Raw genomic sequence first — 19,277 nt, forward strand, 5'->3', positions numbered from 1 at the left:
GCTAGGCCCGACCCCTTTAGCACCAACAATTTCTTTCGGGTTTAAGGGTACCCGTTGGGCCTGGAATTTAGAGCCCCTCCCAGTTGGCCGGCCCACAAGAGAAGAAGAAACAGAATTTAAATGGCCCATACCTTTCCCCGAAGACCTTTGGCTGGATCAGATCTCAGCAGCATGCTTTTTCAATCTTTCAAAGTTGGCTGGTTTAGAAGGTAAGATTCCTTTCTCCCTCAGAATAAGTGCTTCTTCTATGATCTTGTCGCCTTCTAGATCTGCCACGTCCATATCTACCACCAGATTAGGTCTAGACAGCTCCAACGAATTAATATTTGCCACCTCAGCATATCTTCTAGCAATATTTGCTTCAATTATCTCTCCTCTTTCCAAGGAATCTGCTCCATTATTCTTGCTAAGGCAAGAATTTGAATTATCAATCAAATTGGAGAGAGAATACTGTAGACAAGGAATCTCTTCCAAATCCTTCCCACCAAATCTGCTCTCCTCCTCTAGAAGATCTTCAACTAAAGAAATATTTCCTTTTCCCAATTTAGAAAAAGGTTCCAACGATTGGCCATTCTCTTCTCCTTTTCCTTTGACTTTAGTAGGATGCTGCTCCATTTGGGAAGATTTTGAATTTGGATTTCCCACAAGATTCTCACCACCGATTCTGCCTTCCTTCCAAATATTCTTTCCATTCAAGTCCACCCTTTTCTCTCCCAAGCTAGGAAGAATCTTCAACTGTTGGACAGAGATCTCTCCATCCTCTTTGTCCACCTCATCATATAGCTCATTCCCTAATAGGATTGCACAAGAATCTGGGCCCAACATTATATCTTCTGGGTCATACCTCACCTCCTCCGTTAGATTCTCCAGCAAGGCAAAAGCATTAGATTGGGTAACTTCTAAAGCTTTATTCTTTTCCACAAAATAGGGCACAAATTTCCTGGAAATCTTCTTGCTCAAATTGGCAGCTTGCTCCAATGAATGAGGATCCCCTTTCCCTTTATTTTTGCGAGAATTAAAGGAAGTTGAATTTGAATTTGAAAATTCTGCCCCCACCTGTCTTACCGGCTGCCAATCCCCATTTTTGTCCAAAAAATCACCTCCATTTCTGGACATATCCTTCATTATCTCTCCAGCGGCCTGATCATTAGGTTTTGAATTGTCCTTCACACGCCATTCTTTTTTGAAACCTGAGTTTTTGTTGGAGCTGCAACTACCAAGCTTGCAAGACGCATCTGAATGTCCGAACACCCTACAGTGCTTGCATAATGGCGATCTCCAATCATAAACCACCCTCTGGTGAAAGGAGAGGCCCTCATCTCCATAGACTGGAATAGAAGAACGTAGATCAGTACTCGCAGACACCTCCACACACAAACGAGCATAGGACAGCTGCTCCATGGACGTTGTCATTTTATCAGTCACAATCGGCTTCCCAATAGCACTCCCAATAGAACTAAGAGCTTCGGACGACCAAAAGTGAAAAGGAAGGTTGGGAAGAGAAACCCAAACCGGTACAGAACATAAATTAACCCTCTCCATGCAGGCTTCTAGGCTCCAAGGACGGAGAATCATCGGCCTTCTTTGAACATACCATGGCCCCCCTTAAAGGACTTTGATCTTGTCATCTTCAAGGTTAAACCGGAAAATGAAAATCCCAATTTCTAATAAGTTCACATCAACATGGCCTGAGATTTTCCATTGCTTCAATAACATATCTCAGGCAAAGTTGAAACTAGGCTTGCCACCAATAAAATGACCCATGAGGGTGTTCTTCCATTTTTCCAGGCCATTCTTGATCATCGAAGACGGGCACTTAACAGCCAAAGCCCCATCAATATTCGTAGGTTCAACAAAAGAAAGTTTCAGCCCATCCCCGAACACCGAAGAAGATGAAGAGGAGAATAAGGCTGTCCAAGGCCATTCTGTACTTTGTTTGGTTAGGGTTTTGTATGTAGTGTCCTTATCTCTCATGAGACGTGTGGATGTGATGATGAGGGTTGAGGCCTTTAAATCATTCCGTATTTCGACATATGCTCAGTTCTGATCCGAACCAGACAAGGTGGGTAGTTTGGGTTTATTCTGGGGCATTTTTATACTATTTTAGGTTAGGGCTTTTCTATAAATTGTCCTTACCTCTTATGAGAGGTGCGGACGAGATGTTGAGGGTTGAGACCTTCAAATCGATACGTATTTTGACTTATGTTCTGTTGCGGTCCGAACTAGATCGGGTGGGTCGATAGGGGTTATTGGGGGGCATTTTTGTGCTTTTTTTGGTTAGGGCTTTTCTATAAAGTGTCCTTATCTCATATGAGAGGTGGGGATGAGATGTGGAGGGTCGAGACCTTCGAATCGATACGTAATTCAACGTATGTTCAGTTTTGGTCCGAACCAGACCCGATAGGTCATTTGGGGTTATTGGGGGGGGTATTTCTAAACTTTTTGGGTTTGGGATTTTCTAAAAAGTGACCTTATCTCTTATGAGACATGTGGATGAGATGTTGAGGGTCGAGACCTTCGAATAAATACGTATGTTGACAGTTCAGTTTTGGTCTTAACCAAACCGGGTGGGTCATTTCGACTTTTTGGGGGGCATTTCAGTATGTTTTTGGGTTAGGGCTTTTCTATAGTGTCCTTATCTCTTATGAGACGTGTGGATGAGATGATGAGGGTCGAGACCTTCAAATCGGTACATATTTTGCCATATGTTCAGTTCCGGTGCGAACCAGACCGGGAGGATCATTTTAGGTTATTGGGGGCATTTTTGTACTTTTTTTTGGGTTAGGGCTTTTCTATAAAGTGTTCTTATCTGTTATGAGACGTGTGGATGAGAAGTTGAGGGTTGAGACCTTCGAATTGTTACGTATTTCAACATATGTTAAGTTTTGATCCGAACCCGACAGGGCAGGTTGTTTAGGTTTATTGGGGGGCATTTCTGTACTTTTTTAGCTTACGGCTTTTCAATAAAGTGTCCTTACCTCTTATATGAGGTGTGGATGAGATGTTGAGGGTCGAGACCCTCGAATCGATATGTATTTTGACATCCTATTAAATTTTGGTCTGAGCCAGACCGGGTGGGTCGTTTGGGGTTATTGGGGGGCATTTCTGTACTCTTTTTGGGTTAGGGATTTTCTATAAAGTATCCTTATCTCTTATGAGAGGTGTGGATGAGACGTGGAGTGTCGAGACCTTAGAATTGCTACGTAATTCAACAAATGTTCAGTTCCGGTCCTAACCAGGCTGGTTGGGTTGTTAGGGTTTATTTGGGGGTATTTCTGAACTTTTTTGGGTTTGGGACTTTCTAAAAAGTGTCCTTATCTCTTATGAGACGTGTGGATCAAATGTTAAGGATCGAGACTTTCGAATCCATACGTATTTTGACAGATGTTCATTTCTGGTCTGAACTAGACCGGGTAGGTCGTTTGGGATCATTGGGGGGCATTTATGTACTTTTTTGGGTTAGAGCTTTTCTATAAAGTGCCCTTAAATCTTATGAGATGTGCAGATGAGATGTTGATGGTCGAGACCTTCGTATAGATACGTAATTCGGCATCTCTTTAGTTCCGGTCCGAAACAAACTAGGTGGGTCATTTGGGAATTTTGGGGGAGCATTTCTATACTATTTTGAGTTAGGGCTTTTCTATAAAGTGTCCTTACCTCTTATGAGAGGTGGGGATGAGATGTTAAGGGTCAAGACCTTCGAATCGATATGTATCTCGACATATGTTTAGTTTCAGTGCGCACCAGACGGGGTGGATAAGTTTGGGGTTATTGCGGCGCATTTCTGTACTTTTTTTTGGGTTAGCGCTTCTCTATAAAGTATCCTTATCTCTTATGAGAGGTGTGGATTAGATGTTGATGGTTGAGACCTTCATATAGATACATAATTCAACATATGCTCAGTTCCGGTCCGAACTAGACCCGGTGGGTCGTTTGGGCATTTGGGGGGGCATTTCTATACTTTTTTGTGCTAGAGCTTTTCTATAAAGTGTCATTACCTCTTATGAGAGGTGCGGATGAGATGTTGAGGGTTGAGACCTTCGAATCGATACGTATTTTGACATATGTTCAGTTTTGATCCAGATCAGGTAGGTCATTCAAGGTTATTGGGGGGTATTTCTATACATTTTTTGGTTTAGGGCTTTTCTATAAAGTCTCCTTATCTCTTATGAGACGTGTGGATGAGATGATGAGGGTTGTGACCTTCGAATCGTTATGTATTTTGACATATGTTCATTTCTAATCCGAACCGGACAGGGTGGGTTGTTTGGGTTTATTGTGGGGCATTTCTACACTTTTTTTGGTTGCTGCTTTTATATAAAGTGTCCTTACCTCTTATGAGAGGTGTGGATGAGATGTTGAGGTCTGAGACCTACGAATCGATACGTATATTGACTTATGTTCAATTTTGGTCTAAATCCAACCGGGTTGGTCTTTCGGATTTTTGGGGGGCATTTCCGCACTTTTTTGGGTTAGGGCTTTTCTATAAAGTGTCCTTATCTCTTATGAGATGTTGAGGGTCGAGACCTTCGAATCAATACGTATTTCGCCATTTGTTCAGTTCCAGTGCGAACCAGACCGGGAGGATCATTTTTGGTTATTGGGGGGAATTTTGATACTTTTTTTGGGTTAGGGCTTTTCTATAAAGTGTTCTTATCTGTTATGAGACGTGTGGATGAGATGTCGAGGGTCGAGACCTTCAAATCGTTACGTATTTTGACATCTATTAAGTTTTGATCCGAACCAGACACGGTGGGTTGTTTGGGTTTGTTGGGGGGACTTTTCTAAACTTTTTTGGGTTACGGATTTTCTATAAAGTGTCCATACCTCTTATGAGAGGTGTGGATGAGATGTTGAGGGCTGAAACCTTTGAATCGATCCGTATTTTGACATATGTTCAGTTCTAATCCGAACCAGATCGGGTGGGTCAGTTGGGGTTATTGGGGGGGCATTTCTGTACTTTTTTTGGGTTAGGGCTTTTGTATAAAGCTTCCTTATCTCTTATGAGACATCTGGATGAGATGTTGAGGGTTGAGACCCTCGAATTGTTACGTATTTTGACATATGTTCAGTTCTAATCCGAACCAGACAGGGTGGGTTGTTTGGGATTATCGGGGTGCATTTCTGTAGTTTTTTGGGTTACGACTTTTCTATACAATGTCCCTACCTCTTATGAGAGGTGTGGATGAGATGTTGAGGGTGGAGACCTCCGAATCGATATGAATTTTGACATTTGTTCAATTTTGGTCTGAACCAGACCAGTTAGTTTACTTGGGGTTATTGGGGGACATTTTTGTACTTTTCTTGGGTTACGGCTTTTCTATAAAGTGTCCTTACCTCTTATGGGAGGTGTGGATGACAAGTGGAGTATCGAGACCTCAGAATCGTTATGTAATTCAACGTATGTTCGATTCTGGTCCTAACCAGACTGGGTGGGTTGTTAGGAGTTATTGGGGGTATTTCTGAAGTTTTTTGGGTTTGAGCTTTTCTAAAAAGTGTCCTTATCTCTTATGAGACATGTGGATGAGATGTTGAGGGTTGACACTTTCGAATCCATACGCATTTTGACATCTGTTCATTTTTGGTGCAAACCAGACCGGGAGGATCATTTCGGGTTATTTGGGGGCATTTTGGTACTTTTTTTTGGTTAGGAGTTTTCTATAAAGTGTTCTTATCTATTATGAGACATGTGGATGAGATGTTGAGGGTCAAGACCAATGAATGGGTACGTATTTCGACATATGATAAGTTTTGATCCGAACCGACAGGTGGGTTGTTTGGGTTTATTGGGGGCATTTCCATACTTTTCTAGGTTACGAATTTTCTATAAATTGTCCTTATCTCTTTTGAGACGTGTGGATGAGATGTTGAGGGTCGAGACCCTCGAATTGTTACGTATTTCAAACTTATGTTCAATTCTAATCCGAACCAGACAGGGTAGGTTGTTTGGGCTTATTGGGGGCATTTCTGTACTATTTTTTGTTACGACTTTTCTATAAAGTGTCCATACCTCTTATGAGAGGTGTGGATGTGATGTTGAGGGTCAAAACCTTCGAATCGATATGTATTTTGAAATATGTTCAGTTTCGATTCAAACCAGACCGGGTGGGTCTTTTGGGGTTATTAGGGGGCATTTCTGTACTTTTTTTGGTTTAGAGGTTTTCTATAAAGTGTCCTTATCTCTTATGAGATGTGTGGATGAGATGTTGAGGGTCGAGACCTTCGAATCAATACGTATTTCGCCATTTGTTCAGTTCCAGTGCGAACCAGACCGGGAGGATCATTTTTGGTTATTGGGGGGAATTTTGATACTTTTTTTGGGTTAGGGCTTTTCTATAAAGTGTTCTTATCTGTTATGAGACGTGTGGATGAGATGTTGAGGGTCGAGACCTTCAAATCGTTACTTATTTTGACATCTATTAAGTTTTGATCCGAACCAGACACGGTGGGTTGTTTGGGTTTGTTGGGGGGACTTTTCTAAACTTTTTTGGGTTACGGATTTTCTATAAAGTGTCCATACCTCTTATGAGAGGTGTGGATGAGATGTTGAGGGCTGAAACCTTTGAATCGATCCGTATTTTGACATATGTTCAGTTCTAATCCGAACCAGATCGGGTGGGTCAGTTGGGGTTATTGGGGGGCATTTCTGTACTTTTTTTGGGTTAGGGCTTTTGTATAAAGCTTCCTTATCTCTTATGAGACATCTGGATGAGATGTTGAGGGTTGAGACCCTCGAATTGTTACGTATTTTGACATATGTTCAGTTCTAATCCGAACCAGACAGGGTGGGTTGTTTGGGATTATCGGGGTGCATTTCTGTAGTTTTTTGGGTTACGACTTTTCTATACAATGTCCCTACCTCTTATGAGAGGTGTGGATGAGATGTTGAGGGTGGAGACCTCCGAATCGATATGAATTTTGACATTTGTTCAATTTTGGTCTGAACCAGACCAGTTAGTTTACTTGGGGTTATTGGGGGACATTTTTGTACTTTTCTTGGGTTACGGCTTTTCTATAAAGTGTCCTTACCTCTTATGGGAGGTGTGGATGACAAGTGGAGTATCGAGACCTTAGAATCATTATGTAATTCAATGTATGTTCGATTCTGGTCCTAACCAGACTGGGTGGGTTGTTAGGAGTTATTGGGGGTATTTCTGAAGTTTTTTGGGTTTAAGCTTTTCTAAAAAGTGTCCTTATCTCTTATGAGACATGTGGATGAGATGTTGAGGGTTGACACTTTCGAATCCATACGCATTTTGACATCTGTTCATTTTCGGTGCAAACCAGACCGGGAGGATCATTTCGGGTTATTTGGGGGGCATTTTGGTACTTTTTTTTTGGTTAGGAGTTTTCTATAAAGTGTTCTTATCTATTATGAGACATGTGGATGAGATGTTGAGGGTCAAGACCAATGAATGGGTACGTATTTCGACATATGATAAGTTTTGATCCGAACCAGACAGGGTGGGTTGTTTGGGTTTATTGGGGGGCATTTCCATACTTTTCTAGGTTACGAATTTTCTATAAATTGTCCTTATCTCTTTTGAGACGTGTGGATGAGATGTTGAGGGTCGAGACCCTCGAATTGTTACGTATTTCGACTTATGTTCAATTCTAATCCGAACCAGACAGGGTAGGTTGTTTGGGCTTATTGGGGGGCATTTCTGTACTATTTTTTGTTACGACTTTTCTATAAAGTGTCCATACCTCTTATGAGAGGTGTGGATGTGATGTTGAGGGTCAAAACCTTCGAATCGATATGTATTTTGAAATATGTTCAGTTTCGATTCAAACCAGACCGGGTGGGTCTTTTGGGGTTATTAGGGGGCATTTCTGTACTTTTTTTGGTTTAGAGGTTTTCTATAAAGTGTCCTTATCTCTTATGAGATGTGTGGATGAGATGTTGATGGTCGAGACCTTCGTATAGATACTTATTTTGACATATGTTCAGTTCTGGTCCGAACCAGGCCGGATGGGTTGTTTGGGCATTTTTGGGGGCATTTCTATACTTTTTTGGCTTAGGGCTTTTCTATAAAGTGTCCTTACCTCTTATAAGACGGGTGGATGAGATGCTGAGGATCATGATTTTCGAATCGATTTGTATTTCGACATATGTTCAGTTTCGATCCGAACCGGATCGGGTGGGTTGTTTGGGGTTATTGGGGGGCATTTCTATACTTTTATTGGGTGAGGGCTATTCATAAAGTGTGCTTATCTCTTATGAGATGTGTGGAAGAGATGATGAGGGTCGAGACCTTCGAATCGTTACGTATTTTGACATATGTTCAGTTCTGATCTGAACCAGACAGGGTGGGTTGTTTGGGTTTATTGTGGGGATTTTCAGTAGTTTTTTGTATTACGGCTTTTATATAAAGTGTCCTTACCTCTTATGAGAGGTGTGGATGAGATGTTGAGGGTTGAGACCTTCGAATCGATATGTATTTTAACTTATGTTCAATTTCGATCTGAACCAGACCTGGGGGGTCATTGGGGGCATTTCTGTACTTTTAATAGTTAGGGCTTTTCTATAAAGTGTCCTTATCTCTTATGAGAGGTGTAGATGAGATGCTGAGGGTCGAGACCTTCGAATCGATACATATTTTACCATATATTCAGTTCTGGTGTGAACCAGACCAGGAGGAACGTTTTGGGCTATTGGGGGGCATTTTGGTAGTTTTTTTGGGTTAGGGCTTTTCTATAAAGTGTTCTTATCTGTTATGAGACATGTGGATGAGATGCTGAGGGTCAAGACTTTCGAATCGTTACGTATTTCGACATATGTTAACTTCTGATCCGAACTAGACAGGGTGCATTGTTTGGGTTTATTGTGGGGCATTTCTGTAGTTTTTTGGGTTGCGGCTTTTCTATAAAGTGTCCTTACCTCTTATGAGCAGTGTGGATGAGATGCTGAGGGTCGAAACCTTCGAATTGATATATATTTTGATATATGTTCAGTTCCAGTCTGAACACGATCGGGTGGGTTGTTTGGGGTTAATGGGGGCATTTTCGTACTTTTATTGGGTTAGGGCTTTTCTATATAGTATCCTTATCTCTTATGAGACGTATGGATGAGATGTTGAGGGTCGAGACCCTTGAGTTGTTACGTATTTTGACATATGTTCAGTTCTGATCCGAACCCGACAGGGTGGGTTGTTTCGGCTTATTGGGGGGTATTTCTGGACTTTTTTTGGTTATGGCTTTTGTCAAAGGTGTCCTTACCTCTTATCAGTGGTGTGGATGTGATGTTGAGGGTTAAGGCCTTTGAATTGATACGTATTTTGACATATGTTCAGTTCTGGTTTGAACCAGATCGGGTGGGTCATTTGAGGTTATTGGGGGGCATTTTTGTACATTTTTTGGGTTAGGGCTTTTCTATAAAGTGTCCTTATCTATTATGAGTGGTGTGGATGAGAAGTGGAGTGTCGAGACTTTAGAATCGCTACGTAATTCAACGTATGTTCTGTTCCAATTCTAACCAGACCGGATGGGTTGTTAGGGGTTATTGGGAGGTATTTCTGAACTTTTTTTGGTTTCGGCTTTTCTAAAATGTGTCCTTACCTCTTATGAGACGTGTGGATGAGATGTTGATGGTCGAGACTCTCGAATCCATACATATTTTCATCATATGTTCATTTCCAGTCCGAACCAGACCGGTTGGGTCTTTTGGGGTTGTTGAGGGGCATTTCTATACTTTTCTGGGTTAGAGCTTTTCTATATATGTCCTTACCTCTTATGAGAGGTGTGGATGATATTTTGAGGGTCCAGACCTTCGAATCGAGACGTATTTCGACATATGTTCAGTTTCGGTCCTAACCAAATCGGGTGGTTTGTTCGGGGTTATTGGGAGGCATTTCTGAACTTTTTTTTGGGTTAGGGCTTTTCTATAGAGTGTCATTATCTGTCACGTCCCTGTCCCGATATGAGATATTTTTCCACATAGGGGTATGATTGGGACAATCACACATCATCCCAACACCTACCAGGATCACAGATGCAGTGTCCCAAGCCACAGTCTACCCTGTCATTACACTATGATGACAGAAAGGAACATACCGAAAGAAATAAATCATTCCAATTACAGAGTTAGCGGAAGCGAAATGAAATTAAAATATATAAAATTAAAGAGCATCGGTTCTCTAATGATAACACATAGTATAGTATTAATGTTCGTAACCATTCAATCTCTCCTAATAATTAAACATACAATTTATACATGGTTGTGGAATGAATATAGAAATTTAATAAATAAAGAATTGCCCCAGGGCACAAGTCCTTGGGTGTACATGCACATCTAAGCCACGGTCATCAATTCCACTTGATTCGCATCCAACGGTGCTCGTCAAGAGGTTATCTGTATATAAACTAAAAAGTGGTTGTACAACGGGGTTAGCTACACTAGCTAGTGAGGGAGCGAAGGGGAATGCGAACACATCACACAATCAATATCAAACAGAATGATGCATGCTAATGTTAGATTCATTTTACACCTAGCACACAATTCTATCGGTCAAGAACTACTGTGATAACTTGGGAGACACTGAGGGTCACTTATCCTATTGCCCCAGTAAAACCTCAATTATCACGAGGGGAGATACGCTGATAGAAGCCATCATGATCACCCAGTGGTAGACCACGATAGCCATCACTACCCCTGTCCTGGCCTCTCCCACCTCCACAGACCACAGGTGCTCAGACTATCCAACACATAAACCCCTGTTGGCAAGGGTCGTAGCATAAGGGAACAAGCATCCTAGCCGTAGATATACTATATGCAGGTCCTATCGTCCCGAGAGGTATTCCGGGTGCATCAACATCCCATTCTATCTAGTACCCTGGTACTAGCACGGCACGACACATACAGATCAGGATGACATACAGTAAGTTCATAATTTAAATAAATTGGGGTTCCGGTACCGGCACACCTGACATCGTAGCCCGACACAATGTTGAGTATACTATCACATTCACAACAGTTCACAATTGAATAAAATGCAATGCGCACCATGCTTATAAATATACCATAACATACTTAATATTGATAATTATATAATATTTAAACCCAACAAAGTCACCCAGAACCCACTCACCTAACACGGGTATAGCCCGGCATGATTGGCATGAATCTCACTGAACATAGGGTGTCATCCGGCGTGGTTCACAAGAATCTCACCGGTGCACCAGCCTAACATACAAAAGAAATCATTAAAACAGTTATAGAGGGGTCCTATGCTAGGCCATCAAAGTTAAAACCAAATTTAAACCAAGACAACACGAGCGGACTCACGGACAGTTTCAGTAGAGGTGAATCTGCCCTTGACTCCGTTCAGGCCAAAAGGTAAAATCAGAGCGAGCGGACCCACAAACGTAACTTCTTAGTTGAATCCGGTCATTGATCCATTTGACACCTGAGACAATCATACAAGGGAGCGGATCCACGGGCGGATGTGTTTCTTGGGTCCGCCCCTGCATCCGTTCGATTTTCTAAGACAGACTCGAGAGCAACATGCCCCGGGCGAGGGTAAACAGAGTGAATCCGTGCCTTCATCTGCTCAAGCTATTACGCAGGGTTTGCACTAGGCACACTAACGGGTGGTACCATGATAGATGGATCCGGTCGTTCATTCGTCGGCAGTCTCTTTTGAGATTCCAAAGAGTTTCAGCTCCAACTTGAAGCTTGGAGCTCCTTAGCACCTCAGGGTCATGGAGGGGGTGTTTAAACCTTCCTAGGGTCACTAGATCCTAGGCTCACTTCATGGATCCAAGATCCTACAAGGTTTGGTCTCAATTGGGGTCCAAGGGTTGGGTTTAAAGTTCAAACTAGGGATTCAACAGCCGTGGCTGCAAATGCAGCACCAAGGGGTCCAAACCAGTCCTAGGTCAGCTTCATTAGAGCTCCATCTAGGGACTAAACTCCACCTTGAGTCCCAAATGGAACTCTAGGTCAGTCCAAGCTCAAGGAGTTACCAAACTCAAATAGAAATGGGGGAGAGCTAGGTTTGAGCAGCTTACCTTGGTGAGATCCTCCAATGGAGGAGTGAAGTCTAAGGCTAGGTGAACCCCCTTGGCCTCTTCCCTTCCTTTCCATCTCTTCTCCTTCACCTTCTTCTTCCTTCTTCGTCTGGTCAGCAAGAGAAGGAGATGGGGGGCAGCCAGCCATTTTGGCATAGCTCCCATCGTCTTCCTTTCCCCTCTGATTCCTCTTCCACTTCTACTTCTTCCCTCTTCCTTCCTCCTCCTTCCCCTTCTCTTATCTCTTCTCCTCCATGATTTGTTTGGGAGGGGGAGAGATAAGGGAATAAAGGGAATTCTTTTATCTTTAAGGGGTTAAAAGGGTCCTTAGGGTGTGTTTGGTTAGGGGTCTTAGAATGTAGTTGAATCCCTAAAAACTTGAATGGGTTTTAGTTTAGGTCTTAGGGCATGTTTGGTCCAAGTCATGGCCCTTAGGTCCATTTAGTTAAGTAGGGTCTGTTTGGGTTGGGTCCAAGCCTCACTTAGACCTATTGGCCCTTTAGGTCTTATTTGGTTTTAATTAGGTTATTAAAACCCATTATCTCCTATGGGCATGTGGGCCCCATAGGAAAATAAACTAAAAAGGTTGATGACAACACAGGCGGATCCTCGAGCGGATTCAGTAAAAGTGAGTCCGTTCATGACTCCAGTGCTGCTGTCAAGGCCCAAACTCCAAGAAAAGTGGAGGGGCTTTGGCCCACACTACCAAAACTTCGAAGGGGGTTCTTATTATAATATTTTAAATCTGGGGTCTCAGGTGTTGGCTAGTGCCACCATAGCATTGCCTCTTAAGTAAAGGTCTAAACTGCCCTAGGGTATAGGGGTATATTTGGGGTATGGGTGTAACATTATCTCTTATGAGACGTGTGGATGAGATGATGAGGGTTGAGACCTTCGAATCGTTACATATTTTGACATATGTTCACTTCTGATCCGAACCAAACAGGGTGGGTTTTTTGGGTTTATTGTGGGGGCATTTTTGTACTTTTTTGGGTTATGGCTTTTCTATTAAGTGTCCTTACCTCTTATGAGAGATGTGGATGAGATGTTGAGGGTCAAGAACTTCAAATCGATAAGTATTTTGACTTATGTTTAGTTCCTGTCCAAACCAGACCAAGTGGGTCATCCGGGGTTATTGGGGGCATTTCTATAATTTTTTTGGGTTAGGACTTTTCGATAAAGTGTCCTTTTCTCTTATGAGAGGTGTGGATGAGATGTGGAGGGTCAAGACCTTCGAATCAATACATAATTTAACCTATGTTCAATTCTGGTCCCAACCAAACCGGGTGGGTCGTTTGGGGTTATTGGGGAGCATTTCTGTACTTTTTTTAGGTTAGGGTTTTTCTATAAAGTGTCCTTATCTCTTTTGAGACGTGTGGCTGAGATGTTGAGGTTCGAGAACTTTAAATCGATACATATTTTGCCATATGTTTAGTTTCGGTGTGAACCAGTCTGAGAGGATTGTTATTGGTTATTAGGGGGCATTTTGGTACTTTTTTTGGGTTAGGGCTTTTCTTTAAAGTGTTCTTATCTATTGTGAGACGAGTAGATGAGATGCTGAGGGTTGAGACCTTCGAACCGTTAAGTATTTCGACATATGTTTAGTTTTGATCCGAACTAGACAGGGTGGGTTGTTTTGGTTTATTCGGAGGCATTTCTGTACTTTTTTGAGTGACGACTTTTCTATAAAGTGTCCTTACCTCTTACGAGCGGTGTGGATGATATGTTGAGGGTCGAAACCTTTGAATCAATACGTATTTCGACATATGCTCAGTTCCAGTCCGAACGAGATGGGGTGGGTCATTTTGGGTTAGTGGGACATTTCTATATTTTTTTAGGTTAGGGCTTTTCTATATAGTGTCCTTATCTCTTATGAGACATGTGAATGAGATGTTGAAGGTCGAGACCCTCGAATTGTTACGTATTTCGACATATGTTCAGTTTTGATCCGAACCAGGTAGGGTGGGTTGTTTGGGCTTATTGGGGGGCATTTTTGTACTTTTTAGGGTTACGAATTTTCTATACAGTGTCTTTACCTCTTATGAGAGGTGTCAATGAGATGTTGAGGTTCGAGACCTTTTAATCGATACGTATTTCGACATATGTTCAGTTCCGGTCTGAACCAGACTGGGTGGGTCGTTTGCGGTTATTGGGTGGCATTTCTGTACTTTTTTTGAGTTAGGGCTTTTCTATAAAGTGTCCTTATCTCTTATGAGAGGTGTGGAGGAGAAGTGGAGTGTCGAGACTTCAGAATCCCTACATAATTCAACGTATGTTCAGCTCCAGTCCTAACCAGATCGGATGGGTTGTTAGGGGTTGTTGGGGGGTATTTCTGGACTTTTTTGGGTTTGGGCTTTTCTAAAAAGTGTCCTTGTCTTTTATGAGACATGTGGATGTGATGTTGAGGGTTGAGACTTTCAAATCCATACATATTTTGACATATTTTCATTTTCAGTTTGAACCAGGCCGGGTGGGCCGTTTATGGTCATTGGGGGCATTTTTGTACTTTTTTGGATTAGAGGTTTTCTATAAAGTGTCCTTATCTCTTATGAGATGTGTGGATGAGATGTTGATGGTCGAGACCTTTGTATGGTTACGTATTTTGACATATCTTCAGTTTCGGTCCGGGAACCAGTCCGGGTGGATCATTTGGGCATTTTGGGGGGCCATTTGTATACTTTTTTGGGTTAGGGATTTTCCATAAAGTGTCCTTCCCTCTTATGAGAGGTGTGGATGAGATGTCGTGGGTCAAGACCTTCGAATCAATATGTATTTTGACATCTGTTCAGTTCCAGTCTGAACCAGACCGAGTGGGTCGTTCGGGATTACTGGGGGGCATTTCTATACTTTTTTTGGGTTAGGGCTTTTCTATAAAGTGTCCTTATCCCTTATAAGACATTTGGATGCGATTATGAGGATAGAGACCTTCGGATCGTTACATAGTTCGACATATGTTCAGTTCTGATCCGAACCAGACAGGGTGGGTTGTTTGGGCTTATTGGGGGGCATTTCTGTACTTTTTTGGGTTATGGCTTTACTATAAAGTGTCCTTACCTCTTATGAGAGGTGTGGATGAGATGTTGAGGGTCAAAACCTTCGAATCGATATGTATTTCGACATATGTTCAGTTCTGATCAAAACCAGACCGGGTGGGTCGTTTGGGGTTATTGGGGGCATTTCTGTACTTTTTTTGGGTTAGGGATTTTCTATATAGTGTCCCTATTTCTTATGAGACGTGTGGATGAGATGTTGAGCATCGAGACACTCGAATTGTTACGTATTTTGATATATGTTCAATTATGATCCGAACTATACAGGGTGGGTAATTAGGGCTTATTGGGGCGCATTTCTGTACTCTTTTGGGTTACGGCTTTTCTATAAAGTGTCCTTACCTCTTATGAGTGGTGTGGATGAGATGTTGAGGGTCGAGACCTTCGAATCGATACATATTTCTAACATATGTTCAGTTTCGGTCTAAATTAGACCGGGTGGGTCGTTCGGGGTTGTTGGGGGGCATTTCTGTTCTTTTTTTGGGTTAGGAATTTTCTATGAAGTGTCCTTATCTCTTATGAGAGGTGTGGATGAGAAGTGGAGTGTCGAGACCTTAGAATTGCTACGTAATTCAATGTATGTTTTGTTTCGGTCCTAACCAGATCAGATGGGTTGTTAGGGGTTATTACGGGGTATTTCTGAACTTTTTTGGGTTTGGGCTTTTCTAAAAAGTGTCCTTATCTCTTATGAGGACAGGTGGATGAGATGTTGAGGGTCGAGACTTTCGAATCCATACGTATTTTGACATATTTTCATTTACGGCCTGTACCAGACCGGGTGAGTTGTTTGGGTTTGGGCTTTTCTAAAAAGTGTCCCCATCTCTTATGAGAAGTGTGGATGAGATGTTGAGGGTCGAGACCTTTGAATTGATACGTATTTCGACATATGTTCACTTTCGGTCTGAACCTAACCGGGTGGGTCATTTGGGCTTTTTGGTGGGCATTTATGTAATTTTTGGGTTTTGGCTTTTCTATAAAGTGTCCTTATCTCTTATGAGACGTGTGGATGAGATGTTGAGGTTCGATACCTTTGAATCGATACGTATTTCACCATCTATTCAGTTCCGGTGTGAACTTGACGGGGAGGATCGTTTTGGGTTATTGGGGGGCATTTTGGTACTTTTTTTTGGGTTAGGGCTATTCTTTAAAGATAAGCCCTTACCTTAAAAAGTATAGAAATGCACCCAATAACCCCAAACGACCCACCCAGTCTAGTTCGGACAAGAACAGAACATATGTCAAAATGTGTATCGATTCCAAGGTCTCGACCATCAACATCTCATCCACATGTCTCATAAGAGAAAAGGTCACTTTATAGAAAAGTTCTCCTACCTGAAAAAAGTACAGAAATGCCCCCCAATAACACCGAATGATCCACTCGATCTGGCTCGGACCGTAACTGAACATAGGTCAAAATACGTATCGATACAAAGGTCTCATCCCTCAACGTCTCATCCACACCTCTCATAAGAGGTAAGGATACTTTATAGAAAATCCCTAACCCAAAAAAGTACAAAAATTCCCCCAATAAGTCCAAACGACCCTCCTATTCTGATTCAGACTAGAACTGCACATATGTCGAATTACGTATTGATTCGAAGGTCTCGACCTTTTACATCTCATAAGAGATAAGGACACTTTATAGAAAAGCACTAACCCATAAAAGTTTTGAAATGCCCCCCAATAACCCCAAACTACCCACCCGGTCTGATTCAAACTGGAACTGAACATATGTCGAAATATGTATCGATATGAAGGTCTCGACCCCAAACATCTCATCCCCATGTCTCATACGAGATAAGGACACATTGTAGAAAAGCCCTGACCCAAAAGAGTAAAGAAATGGTCCCCAATAACCCTAAACGACCCACCCGATCTGGTTCAGACCGAAAATGAACATATGTTGAAATACATATCGATTCGAAGGTCTCGACCATCAACATCTCATCTACACGTCTCATAAAAGATAAGGACACTTCATAGAAAGGCACTAACCCAAACAAGTACTAAAATATCGCTTAATAACCCCAAATGACCAGCCCGATCTGGTTTGGACCGGGATTGAACAAATATCAAAATACGTATCGATATGAAGGACTAGACTCTCAACATCTCATCCACACATCTCATAAGAGATAAGGACAATATTTAGAAAATCCCAAACCCAAAAAAGTTTAGAAATACCCCCAATAACCCCAAATGACCCACCCGGTCTGGTTAGGACCGAAACTGAACATTTGTCAAAATACGTATTGATTCGAAGGTCTCGACCCTCAATATGTCATCCACACGTCTCATAAGAGATAAGGAAACTTTATAGAAAATTCCTAACACAAAAAAGTACATAAATGCCACCCAATAACCCCAAACAACCCACCCGGTCTGGTTCGGATCGAAACTGAACATATATCGAAATACGTATCAATTCGAAGGTATCGATCCTCAACATCTCATCCACACCTCTCATAAGAGGTAAGTACACTTTATACAAAAGCCCTAACCCAAAAAAGTACAAAAATGCCCCCGAATAAGTCCAAATGACCCTCCTATTATGATTCGGACCAGAACTACACATATGTCAAATGATGTATCGATTCGAAGGTCTCGACCCTTCACATCTCATCCACACGTCTCATCAGAGATATGGACACTTTATAGAAAAGCCTTAACCCAAAAAGGTACTGAAATGCCCCCAATAACCCCAAACGACCCTCTTAGTCTGGTTCGGACCGAAACTAAACATATGTCAAAATATGTATCGGTTCGATGGTCTCAACCCTTCACATTTCATCCACATGTCTCATAAGAGGTAAGGACATTTTATAGTAAAGCCCTGACCCAAAAAAGTACAAAAATGCTCCCCAATAACCCCAAACGACCCACCTAGTCTGGTTCGAATAAAAAATGAACATATGTCAAAATACATATCGGTTTGAAGGTCTCGACCCTCAACATCTCATCCACACGTCTCAAAAGAGATAAGGACACTTCATAGAAAATCCCTAACCCAAAAAAGTACAGAAATGCCACCCAATAAGTCAAAACGACCCTCCTAGTCAGTTTTCCTCCAGAACTGAACATACGTCAAATTACGAATCCATTCAAAGGTCTCGACCCTCCACATCTCATCTACACATCTCATTAGAGATAGGAACACTTTATAGAAAACCCCTAACCCAAAAAATTATAGAAATACCCTCCAAAAAGCCCAAACGACCAACCCGGTTTGGTTCCGATCGGAACTGCACATATGTCAAAATATGTATTGATTCGAAGATCTTGACCCTCAACATCGTATCCACATGTCTCATAAAAAATAAGGACACTTTATAGGAAAGCGCTAACCCAAAAAGGTACAAAAATACCCCCCAATAACCCCAAACGACCAACCCGGTTTGGTTCGAACCGAAAATGAACATAAGTCAAAATACATATCGATTTGAAGGTCTCGTCCCTTAACATCTCATCCACACGTCTCATAAGAGATAAGGACACTTCATAGAAAAGCCATAACCCAAAAGAGGACAAAAATACCCCCAAATAACCTCAAACGACCCACCCGATCTGGTTCGGACTGGAACTGAACATATGTTGAAATACGTAGCGATTCGAAGGTCTCGACCCTAAACATCTCATCCACACCTCTCATAAGAGGTAAGGATACTTTACAGAAAAGCCCTAACTCAAAAAAGTACGGAAATGCCCCCCAATAAGCCCAAATGACCCTCCTAGTCTGGTTCGGACCAGAACTGAACATATGTCAAATTACGTATCGATTCGAAAGTCTCATCCACACCTCTCAGAAGAGATAAGGACACTTTATAGAAAAGCCCAAACCCAAAAAAATACACAAATGCCCCCCAATAAGTCCAAACGACCCTCCTAGTCTGATTCGGACCAGAACTGAACATATATCGAATTACATATCGATTCAAACGTTTCGACCCACCATATTTCATCCACACGTCTCATTAGAGATACAGAAACTTTTTAGAAAATCCCAGACCCAAAAAGTTTAGAAATACCCCCTAATAACCCTAAATGACCCACTCGGTCTTGTTCAAACCAGAATTGAACATATGTCCAAATACGTGTCAATTCGAAGGTCTCGACCCTCTACATCTCGTCCACACGTCCCATAAGAGATAAGGACACTTTATAGAAAGCCCTAACCCAAAAAAGTATAGAAATGCCCCCCAAAAAGCCTAAATGACCCAC

Source organism: Telopea speciosissima, chromosome 5 (genome assembly GCF_018873765.1).
Source record: "Telopea speciosissima isolate NSW1024214 ecotype Mountain lineage chromosome 5, Tspe_v1, whole genome shotgun sequence".
Taxonomy (NCBI): domain Eukaryota; kingdom Viridiplantae; phylum Streptophyta; class Magnoliopsida; order Proteales; family Proteaceae; genus Telopea; species Telopea speciosissima.